The sequence below is a fragment of the Bos javanicus genome, chromosome 10 (assembly GCF_032452875.1).
Source record: "Bos javanicus breed banteng chromosome 10, ARS-OSU_banteng_1.0, whole genome shotgun sequence".
NCBI lineage: Eukaryota > Metazoa > Chordata > Mammalia > Artiodactyla > Bovidae > Bos > Bos javanicus.
Genome location: NC_083877.1, coordinates 59,802,612 through 59,824,230, shown reverse-complemented (window position 1 = coordinate 59,824,230; position 21,619 = coordinate 59,802,612). Strand labels below are relative to the sequence as shown.

Below are 21,619 nucleotides of genomic sequence, written 5' to 3'. Positions count from 1 at the left end.
CCTGTGAGTATCCATGATGCTGTTTCTGAAGTTCTCTGAAATGTAAACCAGCTTTGTTTTCTGAGTTGGAAACCTTCATCACACCTCCTTCCCAGCAACTTCTTCTAGGAGAGAAGGCTGTTACAAGAAGGGCAGGTTTCCCAACAAGTTAAGGTGGGCAGGTTAATTTCATTGTGAAGTTTTTGAAAAACAACCTAATTTACTTGTTTTATAGGCTGGAAAACAGTTTTAAATATTTATACAACTGTGAAATATACCTCACACTATCAACCCTGCTGGGTCATTTGGCTTAAACACTCAAAGAATTTCTCTTTAATACGACTCCAAGTACATGTTGTTCTGGAAAGTTTTCAACTGAAGCATTTTCATCTCTAGCCAGAATTCATTCATTTTTCCAATACCATACTTTTCTGCACTTTATCTAGTTTGTTGACAATGAGAGAACCTAGGAAGCCTTTAAATCTCATTTTATTTCTTTTTACAGGTATGAATAGATTATGTGTTGGTCTGTTTGTCCTGGGGTATCTACTTTGAGGCATTAGTGACATGTCTCAGGGAACAGTATCTCAGATAAAATAAGACCAGGACAGAGACCGTGTCTTTATTTATGGAAACTGCACTGCTACTGAATTTCCCTGAAGTCTCTATTGAAAGTTCCTCTGCATCAAGAAGATGCTGAGAAGACACTAACTCTCATTAGCAAACTCTTATTCCTCCTATCTATATACTCTAAGCTCTAGGAAGGACCACAACCTACCTCTTCCACCCAAATGGAAAAGTCAACCCAAGTTAAAAGGAAACTCTATAGGATCTCTTATACATTTCAAAATATCCATTTGAGAGTTAAGTAACACCAGTACAAACAAGAGTTAAGTAACAGACAAGTAACAACAGCCACTGTTTGGGGGGAATAAATCAAAACCTGAGTTTTCTTACTTAATTCTAACTTGTTTTTCTCTAGTGTATTAATATTTCCCCCCATAAAACCGAAGCAACTGGAAAAGATGCTTTTAAAAGTCTGGTGGTATCCACAGGAATTACTTGAATTAACTGCTACACTTGGAACAATAGTGGAATAAAGTCTCTAAGAAAACAATCTGCGGAGGCGGTCCTAAGATGGTGGAGGAATAGGACGGGGAGATCACTTTCTCCCCCACAAATTCATTAAAAGAACATTTGAACGCTGAGTAAATTCCAAAAAACAACTTCTGAATGCCAGCAGAGGACATCAGGCACCCAGAAAAGCAGCCCATTGTCTTCGAAATGAGGTAGAAAAAAAAATAAAAGACAAAAAGAGAGGCAAAACAGGTAGGGACGGAGATCCGTCCTGGGAAGGGAGTCTTAAAAAGAGAGAAGTTTCCAAACACCAGGAAACACTCTCACTGCTGAGTCTGTGACAAGCCTTGGAACCACAGAGGGCAACATAATAGGTAGGAAAAATAAATAAATAATTAAAACCCACAGATTACGTGCCCAACGGTAACTCCCCCAGTGGAGAAGCAGCGCAGACGCCTGCATCCACCACTAGCAAGTGGGGGCTGGGCAGGGAGGCGCGGGTTGCATTGCTTAGAGTAAGGACCAGGCCTGAATGCCCAAGGGAAACCTGAGGGAACTAACTTGGACTAGCAAACCAGACTGTGGGATAGCTACCAAGCGAAAAGCCCTAACCTAAGACAGGAATGGGAATTCAAGTGTGCCTTAGAAAGCATCACTACCAACAAAGCTAGTGGAGGTGATGGAATTCCAGTTGAGCTATTTCAAATCCTGAAAGATCCTGAAAGATGATGCTGTGAAAGTGCTGCACTCAATATGCCAGCAAATTTGGAAAACTCAGCAGTGGCCACAGGACTGGAAAAGGTCAGTTTTCATTCCAATCCCAAAGAAAGGCAATGCCACAGAATGCTCAAACTACCGCACAATTGCACTCATCTCACACACTAGTACGGAGAAGGCAATGGCACCCCACTCCAGTACTCTTGCCTAGAAAATCCCATGGATGGAGGAGCCTGGTAGGCTGCAGTCCATGGGGTTGCTAAGAGTCAGACACAACTGAAGCGACTTAACAGCAGCAGCAGCACATGCTAATAAAGTAACGCTCAAAATTCTCCAAGCCAGGCTTCAGCAATACATAAACCGTGAACTTCCAGATGTTCAAGCTGGTTTTAGAAAAGGCAGAGGAACCAGAGATCAAATTGCCAGCGTCTGCTGGATCATAGAAAAAGCAAGAGAGTTCCAGAAAAACATCTATTTCTGCTTTATTGACTATGCCAAAGCCTTTGACTGTGTGGATCACAATAAACTGTGGAAAATTCTGAAAGAGACGGGAATACCAGACCACTTGACCTGCCTCTTGAAAAATCTGTATGCAGGTCAGGAAGCAACAGTTAAACCTGGACATGGAACAACAGACTGGTTCCAAATAGGAAAAGGAGTACATCAAGGCTGTATATTGTCACCTTGGTTATTTAACTTATATGCAGAGTACATCATGAGAAACACTGGGCTGGAAGAAGCACAAGCTGGAATCAAGATTGCCAGGAGAAATATCAACAACCTCAGATATGCAAATGACACCACACCTATGGCAGAAAGTGAAGAGGAACTCAAAAGCCTCTTCATGAAAGTGAAAGAGGAGAGTGTAAAACTTGGCTTAAAGCTCAACATTCAGAAAACGAAGATCATGGCATCTGGTCCCATCACTTTATGGGAAACAGATGGGGAAACAGTGTAAACAGTGGCTGACTTCATTTTTTGGGGCTCCAAAATCACTGCAGATGGTGATTGCAGCGATGAAATTAAAAGACGCTTACTCCTTGGAAGGAAAGTTATGACCAACCTAGATAGCATATTCAAAAGCAGAGACATTACTTTGCCAACAAAGGTCTATCTAGTCAAGGCTATGGTTTTTCCAGTAGTCATGTATGGATGTGAGAGTTGGACTGTGAAGAAAGCTGAGTGCCGGAGAATTGATGCTTTTGAACTGTGGTGTTGGAGAAGGCCCTTAGAGTCCCTTGGATTCCCAGGAGATCCAACCAGTTCATTCTAAAGGAGATCAGTCCTGGGTGTTCTTTGGAAGGACTGATGCTAAAGCTGAAACTCCAAAACTTTGGCCACCTCATGCGAAGAGTTGACTCATTGGAAAAGACCCTGATGCTGGGAGGGATTGGGGGCAGGAGGAGAAGGGGATGACAGAGGATGAGATGGCTGGATGGCATCACGGACTCGATGGACATGAGTTTGAGTGAACTCCGGGAGTTGGTGTTGGACAGGGAGGCCTGGCGTGCTGAGATTCATGCGGTCTCAAGGAGTAGGACACGACTGAGCAACTGAACTGAACTAAACCGAAGACACCATCAGGCCCGCTCACAGAACAGAGTGAGCCAGCTGCAGACCATGCCCCTCTGCTGACAGGCAGCCAGAGCCAGAAGGGGGCAATCACAGCCCCAGAGAGGCATTATCTACCAAACTGCAAGCAGACTTGGTTGCTAACTAAGACTTCCTGGGATTCTGGACGGTCAACATCCACCTGAGAAGGTGCGCCAGTTGTACCCCCAGAAAGCCGGGTGGCAGGGACGGGGGAGGTAATAAGTCACAGCGACTGCGCTCGCCAAACACCTGGTCACCTGAGCGGCTTAGACCTGGGAAGTACATACAACCCAGGGCCAGCCTCAGACAGTTCCCAGCAGAGCACCTAGAGCCTAAGCAGTGTAGACAGAGAAAGCACACATGCCATGAGCGGGGGCAGGCCCAGCGTGGCCGAGACACTGCGAGCACATGCCAGTGTTATTTGTTCGCAGCGTCTCTCCCTCCCCACAGCACAACTGAACAAGTGAGCCTAAAAAAATGTTCACCATAGGAAGGGGCCTATGAATTTTGAGATATATAAGCCGGATCAAGGAACTATTCAAAAATGAACTGACCCCACACTGCCCACACCACCACCAGAGAAAGTCCTAAATATATTTTTACTATTTTTACTATCATTCTTTATTTTTTTTTAATTTTAAGTTCTCTATTACTCCATTAATTTTCATTTTTATAACCTACTATTACTTTGCAAAAAAAAAAAAAAGAGACTCTATTTTTTAAAGCAAACTTCATATATATAAATTTTATAATTTTTGTGACTTTTTTTCTTTAATATTGTATTTTTGAAAATCCAACCTCTACTCTAGATTTTTAATCTTTGCTTTTTGGTATTTGTTATCAACTTTGTACCTTTAAGAACCCAATCTTCAGTACCCATTTTTACTTGGCAGCAAGATTACTGGCTGGATTGCTCTCTCCCCTTTTGAACTCTCCTTTTTCTCCACCAGGTTGCCTCTATGTCCTCCCTCCCCCTTCTCTTCTCTACCCAACTCTGTGAATCTCTTTGTGTGTTCTGGATGGTGGAGAACACTTAGGGAACTGATTACTGGCTGGATCTTTCTCTCTCCTTTTGATTTCCCCCTTTATCCTCCTGGCCACCTCTGTCTCCTTCCTCCCTCTTCTCTTCTCTGTATAACTCCATGAACATCTCTGAGCAGTCCAGACTCTGGAGCGCACATAAGGAAGTGATTACTGGCTAGCTTGCTCTCTCCTCTTTTGATTCCACCTCATCTCATCCTGGTCACCTCTATCTCCCTCCTCCCTCTTCTCTTCTCCATGTAACTCTGTGAACCTCTCTGGGTGTCCCTCACTGTGGAGAAACTTTTCATCTTTAACCTAGATGTTTTATCAACGGTGCTGTATAGACAGAGAAGTCTTGAGGCTATTGTAAAAATAAGACTGAAAACCAGAAGCAGGAGGCTTAAGTCCAAATCCTGAGAACACCAGAGAAATCCTGACTCCAGGGAACATTAATAGACAGGAGCTCATCAAACGCATCCAAACCTACACTGAAACCAAGCACCACCCAAGGGCCAACAAGTTCCAGAGCAAGACGTACAATGCAAATTCCCCAGCAACACAGGAACACTGCCCTGAGCTTCAATATACAGGCTGCCCAAAGTCACTCCAAAACCACTGACATCTCATAACTCATTACTGGACACTTCATTGCACTCCAGAGAGAAGAAATCCAGCTCCACCCATCAGAACACTGACACAAGCTTCCCTAACCAGGAAACCTTGACAAGCCACCCGTACAACCCCACCCACAGTGAGGAAACTCCACAATAAAGAGAACTCCGCAAACTGCCAGAATACAGAAAGGCCACCCCAAACTCAGCAATATAAACAAGTTGAAGAGATAGAGGAATACTCAGCAGGTAAAGGAACACAATAAATGCCCACTAAACCAAAGAGGAAGAGATAGGGAGTCTACCTGATAAAGAATTCCAAATAATGTTAGTGAAAATGATCCAAAATCTTGAAAACAAAATGGAATCACAGATAAATAGCCTGGAGACAAGGATTTAGAAGATGCAAGAAAGATTTAACAAGGACCTAGAAGAAATAAAAAAGAGTCAATATATAATGAATAATATAATAAATGAGATCAAAAACACTCTGGAGGCAACAAATAGTAGAATAACAGAGGCAGAAGATAGGACTAGTGAGGTAGAAGATAAAATGGTAGAAATAAGTGAATCAGAGAGGAAAAAAGAAAAATGAATTAAAAGAAATGAGGACAATCTCAGAGACCTCTGGGACAATGTTAAATGCCCCAACATTCAAATCATAGGAGTCCCAGAAGAAGTCAAAAAGAAAGACCATGAGAAAATACTTGAGGAGATAATCATTGAAAACTTCCCTAAAATGGGGAAGGAAAAAAATCACCCAAGTCCAAGAAACACAGAGAGTCCCAAACAGGATAAATCCACGGCAAAACACTCCAAGACACATATTAATCAAATTAACAAAGATCAAACACAAAGAACAAATATTAAAAGCAGCAAGGGAAAAACAACAAATAACACACAAGGGGATTCCCCTAAGGATAACAGCTGATCTTTCAATAGAAACTCTTCAGGCTAGGAGGGAATGGCAGGACATTCTTAAAGTGATGAAAGAAAATAACCTATAGCCAGAATTACTGTACCCAGCAAGGATCTCTTTCAAATATGAATGAGAAATCAAAAGCTTTACAGATAAGCAAAAGCTGAGATAAGTCAGCACCACCAAACCAGATCTCCAACAAATGCTAAAGGATCTCTAGACAGGAAACACAAAAAAGGTGTATAAACTCAAACCCAAAACAATAAAGTAAATGACAACAGGATCATACTTATAAATAATTACCTTAAACGTAAATGGGTTGAATACCCCAATGAAAAGACAAAGACTGGCAGAATGGATACAAAAATAAGACTCCTATATATGTTGTCTACAAGAGACCCACCTCAAAACAAGGGACACATACAGACTGAAAGTGAAGGGCTGGAAAAAGATATTCCACACAAATAGAGACCAAAAGAAAGCAGGAGTAGCAATACTCATATCAGATAAAATAGACTTTAAAACAAAGGCTGTGAAAAGAGACAAAGAAGGACACTATACAATGATCAAAGGATCAATCCAAGAAGAAGACATAACAATTATAAATATATATGCACCCAACATAGGAGCACTGCAATATGTAAGACAAATGCTAACAAGTATGAAAGGGGAAATTAACAATAACACAATAATAATGGGAGACCTTTGTACCCCACGCACACCTATGGATAGATCAACTAAACAGAAAATTAACAAGGAAACAAAAACTTTAAATGATACAATAGACCAGTTAGACCTAATTGATATCTATATGACATTTCACCCCAAAACAATGAATTTCACCTTTTTCTCAACTGCACACGGAACCTTCTCCAGGATAGATCACAGCCTGGGCCATAAATCTAGCCTTGCTAAATTCAAAAAAATAGAAATCATTCCAAGCATCTTTTCTGACCACAATGCAGTAAGATTAGATCTCAATTACAGGAGAAAAACTATTAAAAATTACAACATATGGAGGCTGAACAACATGCTGCTGAATAACCAACAAATCACAGAAGAAATCAAAAAAGAAATCAAAATTTGCATAGAAATGAATGAAAATGAAAACACAACAACCCAAAACCTGTGGGACACTGTAAAAGCAGTGCTAAGGGGAAGGTTCATAGCAATGCAGGCATACCTCAAGAAACAAGAAAAAAGTCAAATAAATAACCTAACTCTACACCTAAAGCAACTAGAAAAGGAATAAATGAAGAATCCCAGGGTCAGTAGAAGGAAAGAAATCTTAAAAATTAGGGCAGAAATAAATGCAAAAGAAACCATAGCAAAAATCAACAAAGCCAAAAGCTGGTTATTTGAGAGGATAAATACAATTGACAAACCATTAGCCAGACTCATCAAGAAACAAAGGGAGAAAAATCAAATCAATAAAATTAGAAATGAAACTGGAGAGATCACAACAGACAACACAGAAATACAAAGGATCATAAGAGACTACTACAGCAACTATATGCAAATAAAATGGACAACTTGGAAGAAATGGACAAATTCTTAGAAAAGTACAACTTTTCAAACTGAACCAGGAAGAAATAGAAAATCTTAACAGACCCATCACAAGCACGGAAATTGAAACCGTAATCAGAAATCTTCAAGCAAACAAAAGCCCAGGTCTAGATGGCTTCACAGCTGAATTCTACCAAAAATTTAGAGAAGAGCTAACACCTATCCTACTCAGACAATTCCAGAAAATTGCAGAGGAAGGTAAACTTCCAAACTCATTCTATGAGGCCACCATCACCCTAATACCAAAACCTGACAAAGATGCCACAAAAAAAGAAAACTACAAGCCAATATCACCGATGAACATAGATGCAAAAATCCTTAACAAAATTCTAGCAGTCAGAATCCAACAACACATTAAACAGATCATACACCATGACCAAGTGAGCTTTATCCCAGGGATGCAAGGATTCCTCAATATCCACAAATCAATCAATGTAATACACCACATTAACAAATTGAAAAATAAAAGCCATATGATTATCTCAATAGATGCAGAGAAAGCCTTTGACAAGATTCAACATCCATTTATGATAAAAACTCTCCAGAAAGCAGGAATAGAAGGAACATACCTCAACATAATAAAAGCTATATATGACAAATCCACCAGAGAAGGCAATGGCACCCCACTCTAGTACTCTTGCCTGGAAAATCCATGGACGGAGGAGCCTGGTAGGCTACAATCCATGGGGTCGCTAAGAGTTGGACACGACTGAGCGACTTCACTTTCACTTTTCACTTTCATTCATTGGAGAAGGAAATGGCAACTGCCATCTATGGGGTCGCACAGAGTCGGACACGACTGAAGCAACTTAGCAGCAGCAGCAGCATGACAAATCCACAGAAAACATTATCCTCAATGGTGAAAAATTGAAAGCATTTCCCCTAAAGTCAGGAACAAGACAAGGGTGCCCACTTTCACCACTACTATTCAACATAGTTTTAGAAGTTTTGGCCACAGCAATCAGAGCAGAAAAAGAAATAAAAGGAATACAAATTGGAAAAGAAGAAGTAAAACTCTCACTCTTCACAGATGACATGATCCTCTACATAGAAAACCCTAAAGACTCCACCAGAAAATTACTAGAGCTAATCAGTGAATATAGTAAAGTTGCAGGATATACAATCAACACACAGAAATCCCTTGTGTTCCTATACACTAATAATGAGAAAACAGAAAGAGAAATTAAGGAAACAATTCCATTCACCATTGCAATGAAAAGAATAAAATACTTAGGAATATATCTACCTAATGAAACAAAAGACCTATATATACAAAACTATAAAATACTAGTGAAAGAAATCAAAGAGGACACTAATAGATGGAGAAATATACCGTGTTCATGGATCAGAAGAATCAATATAGTGAAAATGAGTATACTACCCAAAGCAATCTATAGATTCAATGCAATCTCTATCAAGCTACCAATGGTATTTTTCACAGAGCTAAAACAAATAATTTCACAACTTGTATGGAAATACAAAAAACCTCGAATAGCCAAAGCAATCTTGAGAAAGAAGAATGGAACTGGAGGATCAACCTGCCTGACTTCAGGCTCTACTACAAAGCCACAGTCATCAAGACAGGATGGTACTAGCACAAAGACAGAAATATAGATCAATGGAACAAAATAGAAAGCCCAGAGATAAACCCATGGACCTATGGACACCTTATCTTTGACAAAGGAGGCAAAAATATACAATGGAGAAAAGACAATCTCTTTAACAAGTGGTGCTGGGAAAACTGGTCAACCACTTGTAAAAGAATGAAACTAGAACACTTTCTAACACCATACACAAAAATAAACTCAAAATGGATTAAAGATCTAAATGTAAGACCAGAAACTATACAACTCCTAGAGGAGAACATAGGCAAAACACTCTCTGACATAAATCACAGCAGGATCCTCTATGACCCATCTCCCAGAATATTGGAAATAAAAGCAAAAATAATCAAATGGGACCTAATTAAAATTAAAATCTTCTGCACAACAAAGGAAACAATAAGCAAGGTGAAAAGACAGCCTTCAGAATGGGAGAAAATAATAGTAAATGAAGCAACTGACAAAGAATTAATCTCAAAAATATACAAGCAACTCCTGCAGCTCAATTCCAGAAAAATAAATGACCCAATCAAAAAATGGGCCAAAGAACTAAACAGACATTTCTCCAAAGAAGACATATGGCTAACAAACACATGAAAAGATGCTCAACATCACTCATTATCAGAGAAATGCAAATCAAAGCCACAATGAGGTACCATTTCATGCCAGTCAAAATGGCTGCAACTCAAAAGTCTACAAGCAATATATGCTGGAGAGGGTGTGGAAAAAGGGAACCCTCTTACACTGTTGGTGGGAATGCAAACTAGATCAGCCACTATGGAGAAGAGTGTGGAGATTCCTTAAAAAACTGGAAATAGAACCGCCATACAACCCAGCAATCCCACTGCTGGGCATACACAATGAGGAAACCAGAAGGGAAAGAGACACGTGTACCCCAGTGTTCATCGCAGCACTGTTTATAATAGCCAGAACATGGAAGCAACCTAGATGTCCATCAGCAGATGAATGGATAAGAAAGCTGTGGTACACATACACAATGGAGTATTATTCAGCCATTAAAAAGAATACATTTGAATCAGTTCTAATGAGGTGGATGAAACTGGAGCCTATTATACAGAGTGAAGTAAGCCAGAAAGAAAAACACCAATACACTATACTAACACATATAGAAAGATGCGTTAAATAACGCATTCGTTTAGAATTCATTAAATTTGTTTCTAAATAACAAATGTAGAAAGATGGTAATGATAACCCTGTATGCGAGACAGCAAAAGAGACACAGATGTATAGAACAGTCTTTTGGATTCTGTGGGAGAGGGTGAGGGTGGGATGATTTGGGAGAATGGCATTGAAACATGTATAATATCATATGTGAAACAAATCTCCAGTCCAGGTTCGATGCATGATATAGGATGCTCGGGGCTGGTGCTGGGATGACCCAGAGGGATGGTATGGGGAGGGAGGTCGGAGGGGGGTTCAGGATGGGAAACACGTGTACACCTGTGGCAGATTCATGTTGATGTATGGCAAAACCAATATAATATTGTAAAGTCATTAGCCTCCAATTAAAATAAATAATTTTTATAAAAAGAAAACAATCTGCAAAATCCCAAGGCATGCAAAGAATCCCTGATAAGGAAGAATCTGATATGGTCAATATGGATTCCTACTGGGATAATAAAGCAGAGAGATAAAGTGGAGAAAATCTCTCTCCTCATGCTAGATCCTTGTGCTCATTGTCCTCTGACCCACACACCCCTATTTGTATTTTCCCCTCTATTCACTAACTTATTAAATATTTCCAAAAATAATAAAACACTTAGAATAAGTTATCTGACCATTCTCTACAAAGATTTGACCATTAGTCTGCTAATGTCATCCAACAGGCCAAAAAAGCAGAAAATATTAATAATACCTATATGAACTCAGTCTCCCTTAGTTTATCTTACTCTACTTCTTTTCTCTTGCCACCTGTCTGCCCTCTTCCCAGAACATGTACCTTGGAGCGCCTCTTCCCAAAAAGGCCCCTTTGTAACTCCAGATACCTCCGAACACCTACTCTTGTCCTTGGTCACCTATCCATCTCCACCTATCCCAATGCAAAGTCCTTTCCTAAAAAGCAGCACTCCAAACACTTGGCTTCCAAAGTCTATGACAAACGGCATTTGAATGGTAAAAACTTTCTGGGATGTGTATGTACACATTTCATAGGATATAATATAACCTCTGTGACCAATGAGCTACAGAGAACACAAGGCAACAATGTCATCTGACACAAAATTTTTCTGAACTTGAAACAAAATATTGTTTTGAAGGTACACAATCATGGGAGATATTTCCTCGAAACAATTATTATCCAAAACTAATTACCAATATGACACAAAAAACAGCAAGTGGTATTCTTTGAATGTTGACCCTGACCCTAGCACTATCCAGCTACTTCATCAATAACTGACACAACAACACATTTGTCAGATTTGCAGATGGCCTCCTACCCAGAAGAGAGCATAACCCTTACAAAGATGATTATGATAGAAAGTTACAACTTGGGACTTCCTTGGCGATCTAGAGGTTAAGCCTTCATCTTCCAAAGCAGGGGGTGCAGGTTTGATCCCTGGTCAGGGAGGTAAGATCCCACATGCCCCAGGGTAAAAAAAAAAAAAAAAAAACATAAAACATAAGTAATATTGTAACAAATGCAATAAAAACTTAAAAATTTGTTTTGGTCCACATCAAACAAATTCCTTAAAAAAAAAAAAAAAAGTTATGACTTGAAGAGGCTACCAGAAACTGAACCAAGAAGAGGAGGAAGAAGTACAGAACATTATTTTGCAGAGGAGAAAGTAATGTTCTACAGATGTAATTAGGGTCATGAAAAAAAAAGGGCCTGGAGACATTGGTAATCCATATGTTCTTGGTTAAGCCTCTCATTTGAATATATATCTACAGAACAATCAATATGTATAATACAATCAGAGGAGTTTCTTAATTTTATTTACTATTCTTTCTTACCAGGTAATTATAACTGCACTAACTAGGACCTCAGAGTACACTGCAATGAGCACTAAGGATCATAACTATAGAAGTACCAAACTTACTAACAAGTATAAACAGATAAAGATCTGCAAAGGAATTTAAATTGAATATATTTTAAATCCCACCATATTTTCTTTTCCTACTCACTGCCACTACCACTGACCACACAACATCAAAGACATATCAAGGGCTGGAGGGACAGACAGGGAAATTTCCTTTAAAGCTCATCCTCAAAATATTTCTAGACTTCTTCTAAGATTTTGGTTGGTATGGTCATTTCATTTTGTCATCATCCTGAAACAATAAAACGGACATTCCCTGACTCTCCATGTGTGGTGCAGCTGCTCTCAAGGCTCACGTTTGAAGCAAGTGTGCATCACAGCTCCGTGAAGGGAAAAATAGGATGACCTTTTGCACTGTGACAATGACACTTGGCTCCACAGACTCAGTATTTTTAAGCTTTGCTTTTACGTTTGTCAAGAAAAACCCTCCCATTTTAAGAGAGGATTTGCAGTATACAAACACTCTGAAAGCAAGTTAATTCATTGTACTGAATCAAGAAATTCCAAGGTTTTTAAATATGCTTCAGTATCACAGAATTGCTTCAGGTTTTGAAACTGACATAATTTGAAAACAGTTACGGTAATAAGTTAAGCTTTACCTTATAAGCCCAAAGCCAATCACCACATAATAAGCCAAACTTCAAGATAAGAACTCATAACATTTAAATTCTAAAGATGCCATAGAAGATATGGCACTAAACTGTCACAGAATAGTGACTAGAATTATTTTGAGGAAAGAAGTTTTAAAAATATACCCACTAGATATATATCCACTCTCAGAACATCAGAGAATCTGAGTTCTGAGAGAAGGTGATGAGAGATAATCACAGTATCTAATAATTATTGATAAATTGGCCTAAACCTAATGCTTCCTTTTTTAAAAAATGTGTATTTGGCTGTACCAGGTCTTAGTCACAGCATGCAGGGTCTTTGATATGGCATGTGGGATCTTTAGTTGCATCATGCAAACTCTTTGTTCTGTCACGTGGGATCTAGTTCCCTGACCAGGATTCGAATCTGGGCCTCCTGCATTAGGAGTGCAGAGTCTTAGCCACTTTACCACCAGGGAAGGCCCTGAATCTTCTGCTTTCTGATGAGGCATAGCATACTAAGAGTTGTTACAATTTGCTGAGAAACTGCCTGAAGAAATAAGAGTGAGACAGCACCTACCATTCTCCATGTCACTGAACTGTTCACACCAGAGGCTAGAAATCACCTGTTTACCTTGAGCAAGATCCCAAGTCCATTGCTGAAGCTTAAGGGACAGAAAGAGGAGATCTTCATTGGTCTCTTCAAGGCTCCTGTCATCCTTTCCACAATCTAATGCTCCTGACTGCCCATGAGCAACACAGATTATCCTGAAAAGACTTCCTCAAAAGCTTTGCTGTGGTACTACATAGAGAAGATAATAAAGAAGGCCTGTGTAATTGACTTCATCTAATTAACCAAACAATCCACATGAACTTGGTCTCTTCCTTAATCTCAAACCCATGTCAGCTCTGTAATATACAAAAGCATTCCTCTGCTCATACAGACTTTGTTTTATTCACTACTGTATCCTTGTGTGTGTTAGTTGCTCAACTGTGCCCAACTCTTTGCAACCCCACAGACGGTAGTTTCCCAGGCTCCTCTGTCCATGCAATTCTCCCAGCAAGAATACTGGAGTGGGTTGCTATTCCCTTCTCCAGGGGATCTTCCCAACTCAGGGATTGAACCTGGGTCTCCTGCATTGCAGGCAGATTCTTTATCACTGCACCACCAGAACCTAGAATAATGCCTAGTTTATAGTAGGCACTCAGTATTTGTTGAATGAATAAGTAAATTAATAACTATAGAATCATTACTTCTAAAAACGTTTGCTGATGATAGCATTTCCCTGAATGTCTAATAAGAACTATAGCAATGAACAATTTATTTAAGGCTTCCAGGGACTGTGTTGGTCCCTCAATGTACAAGGTTGCCAAATAAAAATAAGTGTGTGAGTGCTCAGGCATTCAGTTGCGTCTGACTCTTTGCTACTCCACTGACAGTAGCCCACAGGCTCCTCTGTCCGTGGGATTTCCCAGGCAAGAATAACGGGGTGGGTTTCCATTTCCTTCTCCTGTGGATCTTTCTGAGCCAGGGACCAAATCTGAGCCTCCTGCGTCTCCTGCATTGGCAGGTGGATTCTTTACCACTGAGCCACATCCAATTAAATTTGAATTTAAGATAAACAACAAATAATGTTTTAGTTTAAGTGTGTCCCATGCAACATTTTGGATATAGTTATATTAAAATGTTGTCATTGTTTATCTGCATTTCAAATTTAACTGGAGGGCCTATATTTTGCTACATCTAGCAACACTGGGTGGAGAAGGCAATGGCACCCCACTCCAGTACTCTTGCTTGGAAAATCCCATAGACGGAGGAGCCTGGTAGGCTACAGTCCATGGGGTCGCTAAGAGTCGGCCATGACTGAGCGACTTCGCTTTCACTTTTCACTTTCATGCACTGGAGAAGGAAATGGCAACCCCCTCCAGTGTTCTTGCCTGAGAATCCCAGGGACGGGGAGCCTGGTGGCTGCCATCTATGGGGTCGCACAGAGTCGGACATGACTGAAGTGACTTAGCATAGCATAGCATAGCATAGCAACACTGGATAGTATCTTATCTCTTTTTTAATCCTCCCAGTAGCCCTAAGAGATAGGTACTATTGCTATGCTATGCTATGCTATGCTAAGTCACTTCAGTCGTGTCCGACTCTGTGCGACCCCATAGATGGCAGCCACCAGGCTCCCCCATCCCTGGGATTCTCCAGGCAAGAACACTGGAGTGGGGTGCCATTGCTACTCCCATTTTATTAACTTTACTCAGAAAAAAAGCTGAAATTCATAGAGACTGGGACACTTGCCCTAGTCTTCAACATATATCAAAAATTCAAATACCCACATACTTTGACATTCTACTTTCAAATACCCACATACTTTGACATTCTACTTTAAAAAACTAATCATACCAATGCTCAAAGATGGATATAAAAGGATTTTTTTCAATATTTACTTGTAATAGCAATGTATGAGAAACCATAAGTGTCCATCAATAAGAATAAGTTAGAAATACCAGGATACATCTATCCTATCATGCCTCATCTTCTCACTGGAATACAGTGCAACCACTAAAAAAAGAAAAAAATAGATCTATACGTGGTAATGTGAAATACCCTCTAAGTTACATTATTAGGTTGAAAAGGAGTACATGCAGAACACTCATATGCATTGAAAGATTCTAACTGTGTTTTGAAGCAAAGATTTACATTTGCATTTGTCTGCAGTTATACCCATAGAAGATTTCTTGAAAGACACATGAGAAACTGTGCAGTGGTTGCCATTAGAGAAAGGAAACTAAAAGGAGAACTGGGATGTAGAGGAGATGCCATTTCATTGTATACTTTTCCAGTCTGTTTGAATTTTGGGCATTACACATATTGGTGTTTTAAAGGACAACTGGGGAGTAAAAATAGAAGAAAACTCCTCCAAGTTTATATGTGAGTGGCAAATCAGAACTGCAAAGTGAATCTGCCTGAATACAAAACCATGTTCTTAATAAATCTATACTCATTATTCTTTTTTTACTTTATTTTCTATGATAACTATGTATCGTCTATTTAGAAAGAGGATGGCTCCTAAGGAGCTGAAGAGATTCAAGCATAGCAATAATACAGGCTCCCAGTGTTTAAATACAGCTGATTCAAAGCCAGCTTGCAGTCATGGTCCCCTGACACAAATGTCCAGTGGACAGCAGCAGTCTCTGGTTCTTTTCAATCCCACTGCTGTCAGAGCCACACTAAAGTAAGAGATACAGTTTGTCCCTAATCCTCTAACAGACTGGTGAGCAGGATCTCATTACACTGAGATTGAGCATAAGATGGCCATAGCCTTGTCTAATTCAATGAAACTATGAGCCATGCCATGTAGGGCCACCCAAGACAGACAAGTTATGGTGGAGAATTCTGACAAAATGTGGTCCACTGGAGAAAGGAATGCCAAACCACTTCAGTATTCTTGCCTTGAGAATCAAATTGCCAACACCCATTGGATCATCGAAAAAGCACATGAGAGTTCCAGAAAAACATCTACTTCTGCTTTATTGACTATGCAAAAGCCTTTGACTGTGTGGATCACAATAAACTATGGAAAATTCTTAAAGAGATGAAAATATCAGACCACCTGACCTGCCTCTTAGGAAATCTGTATGCACGTCAAGAAGTAACAGTTAGAACTCTACATGAAACAACAGATTGGCTCCAAATTGGGAAAGGAGTACATCAAGGCTGTATATTGTCATCCTGTTTATTTAACTTATATGCAGAGTACATCATGAGAAACACTGGGCTGGAAGAAGCACAAGCTGGAATCAAGATTGCTGGGAGAAATATCCATAACCTCAAATATGCAGATGACACCACCCTTATGGCAGAGAGTTAAGAAGAACTAGAGCATCTAGATGGAAGTGAAAGAGGAGAGTGAAAAAGTTGGCTTAAAACTCAACATTCAGAAAACTAAGATCATGGCATCCAGTCCCATCCCTTCATGGCAAATAGATGGGAAAATAATGGAAACAGTGAGAGACTTTATTTTATTTGAGCTCCAAAATCACTGCAGGTGGTGACTGCATCCATGAAATTAAAAGACACTTGCTCCTTGGAAGAAAAGCTATGACCAACATAGCTTTGACCAATATGCTGCCTAAAAGCTGGACAGCATATTAAAAAGCAGAGACATTGCTTTACCAACAAAGGTCCGTCTAGTCAAAGCTATGGTTTTTCCAGTAGTCATGTACGAATGTGAGAGTTGGACTATAAAGAAAGCTGAGTGCCAAAGAACTGATGCCTTAAACTATGGAGTTGGAGAAGCCTTTTGAGAGTCCCTTGGACTGCAAGGAGATCCAACCAGTTAATCCTAAAGGAAATCAGTCCTGAATATTCATCGAAAGGACTGATGCTGAAGCTGACACTCCCAATACTTTGGCCACCTGATGAGAACCGACTCATTGGAAAAGACCCTGATGCTGGGCAAGATTGAAGGTGGGAGAAGAAGGGTATGACAGAGGATGAGATGGATGGATGGCATCACTGACTAGATGAATATGAGTTTGAGCAAGCTCCGGGAGTTGGTGGTGGACAGGGAAGCCTGGCATGCTGCAGTCCATGGGGTCGCAAAGAGTTGGACATGACTGAGTGACTGAACTGAACATAAGACTCATATCTTTAGAATCTACTTATTTTGAAGAATGCAGATGTTTTCCTTCTTGTCCTCACTTCTTTTTAGCACCATGCTGATGCTGAGGCAGAACCACACACGGAGGTCAATGGTATTGCTCCCATTTTAGAGCGGGAAAGGGTAAGAAGAGGGAGAAATGATAAAATGTAATAATTCTACAGCATGGATAGTTTGATTTATAAATTTTATTAGAAAAAATGCAGTATTAGCAGTGCCTTGCCTAATTTATACAAAGGTCTTCCCAGATGCCTCAGACGTAAAGAATCCGCCTGCCAAACAGGAGATATGGGTTGAGGCCCTGGGTCAAGAAGATCCCCTGGAGAAGGGAATGGTTACCCACTCCAGTATTCTTGCCTGGGAAATCCCATGGACAGAGGAGCCTGGTAGGCTACAGTTCATGAGGTTGTAACCAGTCAGATACAACTTGACTAAACAACAACAACAATTTATACAAATCCTTGTAGAGTCTTTTGAGCACTATTTGGATGCAGAAATACACACACTATTTTGAAAACAGAATGAACAATTCATTTACTAAGTTTTACCTGAGCAATAAGCCACTGTCAGTCATACAGAAAAACTATTATCTTTAATCATTTCTATAAACTGAAACATATCTCCTGAATGAATCTCCCTAGAGCCCATCTTCTGTAATTTCTTGGTAGAAATCCATTAGTAGATGGCTAATAGATGATGCAACCCCTAGGAAATTAGAAAAAAATTATCTCAAAGGAAGACTATTTCATCTGCTCTGATATATGAATGTTGAAGGAATACTTTCATTTGACCATGGAGCAAACAGTTATTTCGGTTCAGGTCACATTCCTGGGCAGCAGAGTCAGGAGGAAAATCTGCATGCAAGAAGTTTATCAGCAAGTTCTCTTGGGAATAATCCCTGTGGGGCAGGAAGGAAACCACTGGGCAGAGTGGGGAGCTGGACTGCTGCTGCAGCCACAATAAGGGCTCAGCCAACCCCAGGGGAGCTCTGAGCTGGAATGGGCCTCTAGAGTTGGATCAAGGGTTCCTGGCCTTTATACCTTAGCATATCCAGTCACTGGATGCAGTCTGGTCCCAGATACAGCAGAGACTTTAATTTAAAAAACAAAAACAAAAAACTGTTCCTCAACTGGGAGCAGAGAGAGCTGACAGCTGAGGGCTGTGTGCGGGCAGCACACCGAGCTTGTGGAAATACATTCTGCATTCTGGAGGAGGAACTGGGGTGGCAGCAGAGCACATGGGAACTTTATCAGGATTGAAGGCCTATAGTCTGTTTTCCCATTGCCTCTAACCATGTTCTTAATCATTTTTCAAACATAGGGCCAAATTAAGAGAGAAGCAAACATATGTTAAGCCAGAAAAAACTAGTTGCTTACTATATCAAGTAATAATGCATGCCATATTGACACAGAGCAAAAGTGTCTCTAGAGGGTGTGATCTGGTTTGCTCTAGTCAGAGAACACAGCATCTCTGGAAACAGCATTCCTGACCCTGCAGCACAAAGAACAGCTGACGGTATCACTGAAAGATGGGGAGTTAATTTACTTAGAAGATTTGCAGTCATATTAAATCCTAAACAATTTTAAAGAAAATGTTAAAGTGTTACTTTAAAGTAGGCTCTACTATTTATCACTTTGAGTTCCTCAGAAACAGGATAGCATGTAGGTGAATTTTTCATTCAATCAAAAGCCACTGGCATGGGAGGCACTATCATCCTTCATTTAAGGAGTTCAAGATTGCTCCATACACACAACATGCGCATTCTGATTGTCAGGCACTGCACTGAGTGTTGAAGCTGCAAGTAGAATGAGATACAGACTGTGATTTCAAGAAACCTAGAGACTAGTGGGATATAAATATGGCTCTTCAGTAACCCCAATTCAATCATTTTTGCCTTCTAATACCTGAAACGTGGATATTCTTCCACTCAGCATTGAGGAATACCTGTATTCAGGAGAATGACCTCAGTGTGAGATTATTTGCCATACAGCTGTCATCAAAAGCTGAAAATTGAGAAAATTGATAGGCCAGAGAAATTGTCTAATAAAGGATATATTAACTTTCATTCCTCAAGATATTCTCAGCTTTGTCCCCTTACACAGTGAGCTCATCAGAAAACTATATGCCTGGACTGTATTACTCTGGTCCCTCTAGACTTGGCTTCTCAGAATCATGACTTAAAGTCATGCCAAAAGATTTCAATCAGGATTTACTTGTGGTCATGAGGAAAGCATCTCCACTTTCTGAGATTTCAACCATTATGTCATTCACATCTTTCTCTCAGGACCAGGATAAATCTTATTGCTTGTAATTACTAGAATACATCCTTTCATTGGGCCATCGGTTCTGCACCCTAGATGCTTTCATTATGAGGAGAAACAAAGTTCAAGGTAATATTTGAACTTCATGAGAAACAAAGCCTAACGGATTGTTTTAACAAAAACTAGGAATTTTTAAAGTAAAGATTCTGTCCTTTGAGGATGACATTCTAGGGACAATCTTGATACTTGAGGAAAAAGAATACTATTTAGAATGGACCAGAAGTTGCAATTAATTTTTTTTGAATCCTTACATTTATCAAGAGGAGAATCTTTATCTTAAATTTATGAAAGACATGATATAACATAGTAGAAAGAGCCTATGTCATGAGAACCAGAAGACACAGACTTGGGACTAAGTCTACTACCAACCAGCCATGTCACTTGGGCAAGAAGTTCATCACAACTGGAATTTCCAACTATGATCTACATTAATTGGTTCATGCCAACTCCTCAGAACGCTTCTTTATACAGAATCCTAAGGATTTAAAATGTGATAAACCCATCTGACATTTAAGCATGTATTATGATGACACCTATGAATTTTATACAAGTTTATGAAGAATTTTATAAACTATAAAATAATATATACCTTTAAGTATTGTGACTACTTTCTTATTACTATAAACCACCTCATTATAAGAATGGTACATTCAAATTTTTAAGTCTTCAAAAGAGCTATCTATATTTAGTATCTCCACTTCAAGATTGCCCATGCTTCTTTCTCCAATCAGAATTTTGTCTCAATCCCTCCATCTATAATCTCTCTTCATGATGTTAAATCCAAAGATCAGTTCTCAGTCTTCACTATACCCAGCACAATTAACCATTCCCTCCTGCTTCAAACACCTTTTCTTTAAATCCAGAGCACCGTATTCCCTTGGTTTTCTTCCTACTTCATTAGTCACTCCTTCTTAAGCCCTTAGCTACTTTTCTCTTCTTCCCATCTTCAGAACTCCTCTCTCTTCTATCTAGAGTCTGGAGTCTCACTCTAAGTGGCCAGATGACTCCCTCATATATCTTCAGATCAGACTTCTCCCCTAAGCTTTTTCTGCTCAACCTACATCTCTACAGAATGGTTACTATCTCACTAGAACTCTGGTTTCCAAGTCTAGTCAAAAACAAAACAAAACAATCAATGTCACAACAACATGCTTCTTTCCCAGTTTTTCCTGTCTTGGACCTCACCTCAAGAAAAGTCCTCCTGATTTCTCTCTTCACACACTTCCATATGGCAGCACGCCTATTGACTCTAACTTGAAAATACATCTCAAAGTGTGGGTATTAGATAATGTTAAAGTTAAATGAGTACTTCTATTTCATTAGGTGTAGTTATGGTATTTTGGCAAAATATATTATAAGTCCTTATCTGTTCAAGAGAAACACTAAAGCATTATTTACTGACAATGTGGGTATGACACATAGGGTTTACTTTTATTAATAAAATATCCCAAATAATAAAAAGTGAGAATGGATACAAAAATAGCAGAAACTTGATGATGGTTGCAGCTGGGTAATATATAAAAAAGAGTTCACTGTACGGTTCTATTTTCATGTGTTTAAAAATCCATAATAAGATATATTCCACTTATCTTCTATACTACTACCACGAGTTGATGATGGCACCATCATCATCTGTACAACAGGCATTGAAACATGTAAAATATCATGTATGAAACGAGATGCCAGTCCAGGTTCAATGCACGATACTGGATGCTTGGGGCTAGTGCCCTGGGACGACCCAGAGGCATGGTATGGGGAGGGAGGAGGGTTCAGGATGGGGAGCACATGTATACCTGTGATGGATTCATTTTGATATTTGGCAAAACTAATACAATTATGTAAAGTTTAAAAATAAAATAAAATTTAAAAAATAAAGAAAACTCACAATTTGTCATTACC

At 39.6% G+C, this 21,619-nt stretch overlaps 1 protein-coding gene across 8 annotated transcripts in view; it reads right to left on the bottom strand.

The window, feature by feature from the left end:
• ATP8B4 (ATPase phospholipid transporting 8B4 (putative)) overlaps positions 1-21,619 on the bottom strand; it is a 348,133-nt gene that overhangs the window by 146,245 nt on the left and 180,269 nt on the right. The window lies entirely within an intron of this gene.